Consider the following 8,998-nt stretch of genomic DNA (forward strand, 5'->3'; position numbering starts at 1 on the left):
CTAATCTGTCGAATTCATTTGGCCAATCAGGCTCCATTAAATAAGAAATCATCACATCAATGTGCGATGCGACATAATCTTGTGAACACATCAATTTTTGTTTGATAGCCCAACTTTAGCAATATTGAGCCTGGTCAGTAGAGCATAGGTGACTATTTGTGAATTCTTGTCGCTCTACGTTATGTGTTCCTCTGATTGGAAGTTTCTAGGAATATACACGATAATTTGATATTCCTAGAAAATTCCTTGTTAGGCGAAACTCGAATGCCTATCGAGTTGCATAGTACAAATCGTATTACTGCGTGTATATATTCTGAAGATTCGTCTTCCGAGAATGCTATTTCGAACTTATTAAAACGTCATTTAACCAGTGAAAGATCGCATTACTATTACTGTCATATCTATCAATGACCATTTGGAAACACAAGGTGCTGTACATGGGAGGACGTTGACATCACCTGTAAAAACTGCAAAAACTAACGTTGTTTAAATATATGTAGTGCAATTGAGACCAAATTTATATTCTTTAGAAACTTCCTCCTTAGGGAAATCCGGATCTACCCGTCCAGAGCGTATGTTAAACCAGGCCAAGTGAGGGACAACAATGTGAATAACATTAAAGAAAACAATTTAGTTATTAATCAGTTGGAGAATTACAGATGAGCACGTTGGATAATCTGATGATACCCGGGACAAATCTTGATAGTACAAAAGATTCAAGTTAAAAGTACAATTCAAAAGATCATAACTCCTTTCATAATAAACTTTATTAACCGAAATAAGAACCATTAAAATTGACACATTTTTGCCAACGGGCAATAAGTTTATTTATCCCATTAACATAGAAATCTGGAGTTCTGGAAGCGATGAAATCATTGAAAGCCGATTCGACATCATCTCGGTTTTGGAAGCATTTTTTGCGCAGAAAGTTGTCGAGATGCTTGAAAAAGGGATAATCGGTGGGCGGGAGGCCTGATGAATATGACGGATGAGGCAGAGTCTCGTAGCCAAATTCGTTCAGCTTCTGCAAGGTCAATTGAGCAACATGCGGGCGAGCGTTGTCATAGATGAGAATTGATCCCTTTATATTGACCTATCTCGGGCACATACCGTTGGAGTTTCTGGTACATTTCGTCAATTTGTCGGCAGTATTCCTCCGTCATAATTGTTTTGCCCGGATTCAAGAAGCTGTGATGGATGAAATCGGCCGCAAACCACCAAACAGTCAACATAACCTTTTTTGTGCAATTTTGGTTTCGAAAAGTGTTGTAGAGCTTCTCCGGCATCTAACAACTGTGCCGAATGTCAACGGTTGTCGTCGAGGATCCACTTCTCATCACGCGTCACAACCCGCTCGATAAATGGATCGTTTTTGTTGCGTAGCAGGAGCATAGAAGACTCCTCATAAAAATCACATGTTGCCATAATATGGTAGCAAGTAAGAACTTGTGTTCATCCAACACCATTTGGCCAATAATGTTCTGATACTATGCTTAACCTTTTCTGTTCCCGGTCAGAAGAGCAGAAATCTTTCATGACTGAGACAATTTTTATTTTTGTTCCAATTTAGAGTGCCCCTTTCTGGGGAGCTAGATTTTTCCCACATTAAAAACCGACCGTTTTTCCAACTCTGCCCTCGTGGTGAGGTAAATACATAGGAACATTGATAAAATATTAATGATGTTTCGCAGCATCGAATGTTAATTAAAATCGAATCTATCAAAAAAATTATACGCGTTTAATAAATAGGACCACATCTATTGAAGAGCATAACGTGGGCCATTTTTGTCATTTAGTCCTTATATTCCATGGACATCCTTTCCTATATCATGCCAAAGGCAGACTTCGTATCGCCCATCACTACTGTCGACTTCTTTACTCTCTGTATTATTACTGCCTATGTATATAATTTACGATTTCATCTACATATACATAAAATATTCAAACATGATATAATATATTGTGTATATTTTTGTATATATTTTCAGTATTTATTTTTAAAGTGCTCACTGCGTGAAAAGAGTAGTAGTAGTAGTGGTAGTAGTAGTGGTAGTAGTAGTAGTAGTAGTAGTAGTAGTAGTAGTAGTAGTAAATAGATATCTATGGCAATCACATGAAAATTCATTATGTTAAAAATAAGTAGGTTTGAAAACGCTTTTTAAACCACGTGTCAGGCCGGCATAATGGTTATCGTACTTAACTTAGTATTTTTAGGTTTTGGTTTCGGTCTCAGATCGATATTTTCTTTTCTTTTTTTTACTTACAAGAAGCGAACTGTTTAGAAAAAACATAATACTCGCATGCAAATATTTCAGTTTCTGTATGAATTAAAATATAATGAGTATTTTAGAACCGGGCAACGTCGGGCGGCCTGCTAGTATTTCTATAAACTTGGAAGTGTTGTATAGTAACGTATCACATACTATTTTAAATTACGTTTTTGCCTGAGTGAACTGAGGATTGTAAAATACTTTTTTATAAACAAAAAAGCAATTGCTGATAACGAAATGTTTTTTTTTAATCTCTAGACAATTTTTCGACGAAAATAACTTTTAAAATAATCATGTATATACATGAACGTTTTTCATATTTAATTTGAATATTAAAATGTTTTCAAGTTCAGTCACGTACGTTACTTAAAATGAAATTCATTCCCGCTTAGTTGAATAATAAACTACTTATTTCATTTCTAGTTAGATGCATGTTTTGACAAGCTTCTGGGTTTGACCTTTACTCCTGATCTGAAATGGAACACGTACATCAAGTCTGTTGCCAAGGTCGCTGGAAAGATGGTGGGATCCTTCTACCGCTCCAGAAGATATCTCACTACTGATGCAATTCTCTATCTATATAAAAGCCAAGGATGGAATACTGCTGCCATATCTGGGCAGGAGCTGCTAAAAACAGCCTATCCTGCCTTGACAGAGTACAAAATAGACTTCGTGGCTTAGTTGGGGATACCCTTTTCTCTACCTTGCAACCTCTCTCAGGCAGAAGAGACGTTGCGAGCCTTTCCTTGTTTTATCGTTATTTCCATGGCAGGTGCTCGTCTGAACTCCAATCTCTAGTCCCCCTCGCCAATCTTTCACGAAAAACACCTGTCTAGCCGAATCCACTGTGAAAAATTTCCCCCACTCTTTATCTGTGCCTAAATCAAAACGCGGATTCCATGAACAAAGCTTTTTAGAACTGCACGCCTGTGGAACTCTGTTCCGTCTGCCTGCTTCCCACCTGACTACAACTTGGATGTGTTCAAGTCCAACGTTAAAAAATTCCTAATGAACCGCCCCCTTAAGTAAACACTTCATCAAATCCCCACACTAACGTAACGTACTTGCAATAACCCTTATCCATGAGTGGCTTCCGGGCCTTGATAAGTGGTGACCACTGTGTAAAAAATAAATGCGTCTGAGGTTAATCTAAAAATCGACCCATGATCATTAGTGTCATGTTTTTGTTTTTTTTATAAAACTGACGTGCTTACAAAATTAAACGTGCATTTAATGTTTATTATATTTTAAATTCAATGTTTTAAATATGATTCTCAAAACTTAGTTTGAAACATTGCTGTCACTTTCGGCAGGACAGTAAAAAAAATAAGCAAAATAAATATGCAGTAAAATCACCTCTGATCAACGTCGGTTATGCATGGCTAGTTGATAATACAATTAATTTTTTTGGCTCGCTATTGTTTAGATTGGACATTATCCAAGATGTAAGACGACATAAAGCCAATATAAAGCAGTTGGAGTTGGCCAGCATCAGGCAATTATTTCATGGGAAGTTATCTGGTATGTTATGCGTGTGCGAATAACAAACATATTGAATGTTCTGTTAATGTATGATATATATTGATATATTGAATGTTCTGTTAATATATGATATATATTGATATATTGATAACGAAATGTTTTTTAATGTAGCGGCCATTTTGGATAGGCATGTTTTTATTGCAGCGACATATTTGAATGAAGAAAATCACATCGTTTATATAGGGAAGTATCCTAAAGATGAACGAATATAAAAGGGATGTATATACATATATATATATATATATATATATATATATATATATATATATATATATGTCTGTGTGTGTGTTTATGGAAAAATATGCTTGTTCAATTATGTTTCAGCGTTTATACTAAGCCTTTTATTTATCAAACTCGATGCATCTCATATATAACATGTAGTTATATCTAACATACGCCGCGTTTCATACATACATGCGTGTACACACACACACACACACACACACACATATATATATATATATATATATATATATATATATATATATATATATATATATATATATAGTCATCCACGTACCGTACTGTTTTGCTATGGGACGGGTTGCGTTGAACAAATGAATAAAGTGCTCAATCACAAATTTCCTTGATTAACTATTAATTTTATTGCTTTCTTGTTCGATAATTGATTTCATTTAACTTCAGCTCTATTTATGTATATTTTCTACATTGTGAATAATTGCGTAGCATTTAGGATGATAAAGTTATAGCACACACACACACACACACAAGTGGCGCCCAAAAAAATTCCGCGCTTGTATTTTTTTCAAAAACCGCAAATATAAGCTAAATTAGATGTAACTCTTTAAACAACCTATATATCATTTGATTCACCTTTGATTCTTCCATAATTTTACCTGTTCATATTTTACTTGTAATAGAAGTGTCCTAGTGTTCACGCAAATTAAAAAAAATTAACTTCAAATCGAGAAGGCAAAAAGAAACTCTTCAGCAACAAATGAGCTTAGAAACAGTTTAAAATATCCATCTTTTAGGCAACAAAGAATCTATAATCGTATTTGTTATTATCCCAGGTTATACAACGTAACATTTCGTCCATATGCCTCGATTTTCTATTAGTTATCGTCAGGAACTCGTTAATCTCCACCTTTCTGTTTATCCAATCGAGAAATCGGCCACAGATTGAAATGTGATGAGAAAATGGTACAGATGACTATGTAAAAGTACCAAAACGCCGGCAGTGTTCGTGACACCCATAATTTGTTTGTCCTAGAATTACTTCTTACAGAGAAGACAATGCTACCAAGATCCCCAAACTTTACAACAGTGTAATCTTGTTTTTAAAAAAAAGTGCGCTCTTTCTACAGAACAGATTAAAGGAATTAAATTTTTACTTTGTCAGATGCAATGAAGATCATGACTCTTCATATTGGTCGAAAGTGATTTTTAGCAACGAAAACGATGTCAATAGGTGAGGTAGTGATAATAGGCAATACGTTCGTCGAAGGAAGAACGAAGAATTTAATCCTAGGTGCACAGTTTCAACGCTGCAAAGTGGTGGAAGTTCAATTTTAGTGTGGAGCGTTATTATTGCCAATGGTGCAGGGCCTACAGTTCGCTTGCAAGGCCGAATTCGACTAAGTATATTAATATTTTGCCTAGGAATTTTTCCACCCTACCTTTTTTTACATAATCGTCACCACTTGTTAAGGCCTAGAAGCCACTTGAGGATAAGGGTTAAAGTTTGTATAGTAATCAATTGGACAATATAGTCATCTTTAGTAGTGAAAATTTGTTAAATTTGTTAAATTAAGTGGAACGTCTCATTAAGAACTTGTTTACGTTGAACTTAGAGACAACCATATTGTAATCAGCTGGAAAGCAGGCAAACGGTAGACATATGCGTGCAGTTCTAAGAAAGAAACTTTGTTCATGGAATCTACGTTTAGGTTTAGACAGATAAAGAGTGGGGGAAATTATTGATAAAGTTTTCAGCAACATCTCTTCGGTGAGACAGGATAAGTCATTTCTAGCAGCTCCTGTCCAGATGTGGCAATAGTACTCCATCCTTGGACATATCTGGCTCTTATATAGATAGAGAATTGCATCAGCAGTTAGATATTATCCTAGAAAGGAAGCTTCCGCCGAGATGTATATCTAGCAGAACGAAAATCATATTGCATGTCACTAGGAACGTTATTTTTGCTGAGATTTTTTACTACTTCTGTATTTAACACAGATTCCAGCAACTTACTCATGACGCACAGGAGACGTATTGGCCTGTACTAAGAGAGAGATGAACGATCACCTGAATTTTTAAATACAGAGCATACTGATGAGATTTTTCAGGGTGTTGGGAAGCATTTCTCCTTAAGACAACGCTTAAATAACTTTGTAAGTATGGGGACTAGTTCTGGTTGAAGTTTTTTTAGCACTATAATGTGAATGCCGTCAGGACAAGTTGCTTTACTGGAATCAATGTTTTCGATTAGCTTGACAACATCACATACAGATATTTGTATATCACATAGTGTGTTTTCTGATACAGGAGGAAATATTGGGGATTGGCGACCTTGGTCGCAAAGGGTAGAATTAGCTGCAAAGTTCTTGGCAAAGAGTTTAACTTAGTCTGATGCTGACGAGATTACCATTGATGATAGTTGATCAGGATTCTGGTGGGAACCAAGCCGCTGCTCAGCTACTTTGGACTTGACAGATTGAGCATAAAACTCTCTTGCGTTTTTTATTACTTTTTAGCAGTGATTGCTGGCAATACTGTAAGCATCTTTAGTCTCAGAACATTTATCACATGGGAAGCAATGGAAAAAGTGATTTCTGTGCACAATAGCAGCAGCACATTCTGGAAAGAACATCAGCTGGCTGTTAGGTTTTTACTGGAACTTTTTCGAGGGTATGAAACTGTCTATACCTACAGTTTACCATTCCACCAGGTCTAATACTATAGAGGACACATATTTTTTAAACATGGAACGCAGAGTTAGATCTGATATAAATGTACGAGAGCTATCCCAGTCAGCAATAGAGTAACGATATACTGTATGATGGAGAGGTACGGCTGAAGGCATATTATATTTCATTTTTATCTTAACTGATACGACAGAGTGGTCGGAAGATCCAAGTGGAAACAGAACAGAAGCTGAACATAGTTCAGAGCAAGTTGTGAGAAAAAGGTCTAGGAGACTTGCATACTGATCGTCATTGTTGGGCACACGGATGGGTTCATAAGCAATGGAGAAATCGTGACAACTTACTCTCATCATCTGGTTTGAGTGGATTAACCATTGCACATGGTGAACATTGAAGTTCCCACATACGTGAATGTTAGCTGAAGGATTATCAGACAGGGCGTGGTCAATTTTCTCAGATATGCTTTTAGGATATGATATTAGGATAAGCCGAGACTCGAACCTTGTATGCAAGGTTCAGAAATTAGAATGTTAGAATTTAGCTATTGTTAAATTCTATTGGAAATAGTTAGATATTGTTTGTATTGTAAAAAGAATTGATTGTTCGCTCTTTTATGAAAACTGAATTAAAAATGTCAGCTAAAAAAAATGAAAAATACAAATTAAAAATATATTGTAAAAAAATACGTTAGGTTAAAAAATAGGTTAGTTGAGAATACTTTGTTTGCAGAAATGTGTTTTGGACAAACGTGTGCTTAGCCACGTGAGTTAGTCACGTTTTGGAACCACACATCCGACATCATAGCAAAAAGGGAAGTCTCAATATAGGAGCTAGAATTAGTCAGATTAGGGCAGTTGAGTTCGAGAAGCATCCGAGTCAGTTAGAAAGAGCTGACATAGTCAGAGGAGGGTCCCCTTAGAGGCGAAGGGGCAGAAGTTTAACGATGTCGAACAAATGTGAATTCCTGACGTCATCATCATTCGACCGGTCCAATGAAATAAAGAATCACCATCGATATTTGTAACTGTGGTCTTCGTGTCGTCATTTCACAAATTAAAAGGTAATGCGTTAAGCATCTTATTATGAACATTGCGTAACCGTTCCAAGAATATGTATCTCTCCTCCTCCTCCTCCTCCTCCTCCTCCTCCTCCTCTCCCTCCTCCTCTCCATATGTGTTATAAGAAATATAAGAACTGTGCATCTATCATCCTATCACGCTCGCTAACATATGAGTTAAGAAGAAACATCCCAGAACTGTATAAATGTCTCTCCCCCTAATCATTGTTATATATGTGTCTCGCCGTCTCTCTTTAATATGAATGTCCCCATCATATCTCTTTTAATGTGAACTCAGCGTCATCCTTTTAATATGAGTCCCCTACACAACATTTAATCGTGTATTTTTTTCTGGAAACTTTTCATGGTGGAGTTTTGGGATTTGTGGAATAGGTCAACAGACTTGATTAGAGCAGGGCAGAAATGGAAAGTAAGAGAAAAAAGAAACGAAGAAATGTATATTTTGTATTTTGTATAAGGTAAAGCCGTAACAATTACTCACTAATATGGCATCGAGAAGCCCCACTACAAGCTACTGCATGGTCCAGAATCCATTCATCAAATGGCAATACATTCACCAATGCCATTACTTTGCACCTGCTGATAGGACAGCCTCCTTAGTGGTTAACCCAAGGTTCGGGTCCTTGACTATCAGGTGGATAACGTCAGCCCAGATAAAACGTTTACCTCCAGCACCCTTACTAGTGATATGGCTACAAGAATAGATATAGAAACAGAAAATTTTTGACATCTCTGGCGACTATTCACGCAAAATATTGCCAACCTAGAATACATCTTTTTCTTTTCCCTCTGTCAGAAAAATCACTCATTAAAAATGAGGACTGAGAGACAAATAAAGAGAAGCGAGAGTAACGGGAACTGCCGATAACGCATCCACAATGCATTGTCTACTCTCCATTAAAAATGATTTTATCAAGTATTATACTTAATAAAAGTCCAATTGACATGTTTAAGGAAAAGTATGGTAATAAATTTCCCTCTCACTAACTGAAAATAAATAGAGTTGCCTAATCTATTTATGCTATCTTAAAGATCAACTTGGTAGATATAATAAAAACATCCATGGACGAGAAAATCGATTATTAAATAAAACAATCCAAACAGTATACATTAAATACTGAAATAAAGTGTAGTTATAAAATTTTGAATCTAATAAAAAGTAAAATTAATACCGTAACAACTTATCTCGAAAAAGTTCCCATCTTCAAATGCAAACTGT

The sequence above is a fragment of the Euprymna scolopes genome, chromosome 10 (assembly GCF_053919585.1).
Source record: "Euprymna scolopes isolate OS-2025 chromosome 10, ASM5391958v1, whole genome shotgun sequence".
Lineage (NCBI taxonomy): Eukaryota > Metazoa > Mollusca > Cephalopoda > Sepiida > Sepiolidae > Euprymna > Euprymna scolopes.